The 1,423-nt window shown below is 43.8% G+C and overlaps 1 non-coding gene across 1 annotated transcript; it reads right to left on the reverse strand.

Annotated features, from left to right (window-relative positions):
• Positions 1–430: 430 nt before the first annotated feature.
• Positions 431–537, reverse strand: LOC142173098 (small nucleolar RNA R71). The gene has a single exon (XR_012702528.1). It is a non-coding gene; the product is annotated as a small nucleolar RNA R71 (small nucleolar RNA).
• Between the last annotated feature and the right edge of the window lie 886 nt (positions 538–1,423).

The raw sequence follows: 1,423 nt of genomic DNA on the forward strand, positions 1-1,423 counted from the left end.
TACACAATTCAAAGCAGTCATGGGGGATCACGAGGAAAACCCAGCGGTACCAATAGTGCCAGAGGCTGCTCTCTATGACTGGGCACAACCCACAACTGAAAATCTGTCCACAGCCATTATAGTTCTGCAGATGCAGGCTGAGTCATTCCAAATTATGAATAATATGTTGCACTTGTTGCAGAACAAGGGACTATTTACGGGGTCGCAAGTCGAAGATCCTCAGCAGCACTTGAAGAACTTCCTCTCTATCTACAAAACCCAAAGGCAGCCCAACGTAACTGCTGAATAAATCAAGCTGTTATTGTTTCCATTCTCAGTGACAGGAGCTGCCCAGTCTTGGCTAAACTCACTTCCCATAAATTCTATAACAACTTGGGATGAGTTAGTCAGACAATTCCATAACAAGTTCCACCCACCCAATAAGACTGCTCAACAAATTGATGAAATTTTGAGTTTTAAACAGAGACCAATGGAAACACTACATGAAACATGGGAGCGCTTTAAAGGGATGCTGGTTATATGCCCGCACCATGGTATTCCAGATCTGATGTTGGAGTAGCGGTTTTACATGGGATTATCAGATAGTGTGAAGAACATTGTTGATGCTTCAGCTGGTGGAGCATTTTTGAGCAAAACATGGAGAGAAGTCCAGAGTCTGCTTGACAAGATGACACAAAATTCGGGATGGACAACTAGGAATGAACCTATCACTCTCGTGGTTCACTCAGTGCCCTTAGATCCATCCACTTCTATGGCTGAAAATATGGCCACTTTATTGACACAGATGAGTATACTCAACAAAAAGGTGGAAGAGTCAGGGCAGAAGTAGCAGGTACACATCGTAGATACTACCAATGGGGGCTTGTGCGCATCTTGCATTAGTCAGCCAATCGGTAACTAATGGAATGCAGAATATGATCATCACCACTACTCTGAAGACATGAATTATGTGTCTAATTATGGAGGCCAGAGACAGGGTGGTCAGAATTGGGGCCAGCAAAATCAGCAATACAGGCCAGTCCATCCACAGTTCAACAATGGAAACATAGGAGGTATGAGACCCCCTAACAATATTGTACCTTAACCAAGGCCATAGGGATATAATAATCAGAATCAGCAGCAGGGGTATCACCCTTCTCAACAGCAGCATGGTGGAAAGCAGGAAGATGGGTTTGCTAGACTTGAGGCAATGATACAAGAGGTTATTGGGTCTAATGCAAAGATTAATGAGAGAGTGGATGCACATGATGCAGCAATCAAGAATATTGAAGTGCATGTGGGCCAAATTTCTATGTCTCTGAACAATCGTCCTCATGGGACACTACCCGCAGACACCCAAATAAATTCAAAAGATCAAGGCCCAAAGCAGTTGATGGCGGTAAGTCTACATAATGGCAGAGATCTGGATGTATAGCAAGAGAGG

The sequence above is a fragment of the Nicotiana tabacum genome, chromosome 18, assembly GCF_000715075.1.
Source record: "Nicotiana tabacum cultivar K326 chromosome 18, ASM71507v2, whole genome shotgun sequence".
Taxonomy (NCBI): Eukaryota; Viridiplantae; Streptophyta; class Magnoliopsida; order Solanales; family Solanaceae; genus Nicotiana; species Nicotiana tabacum.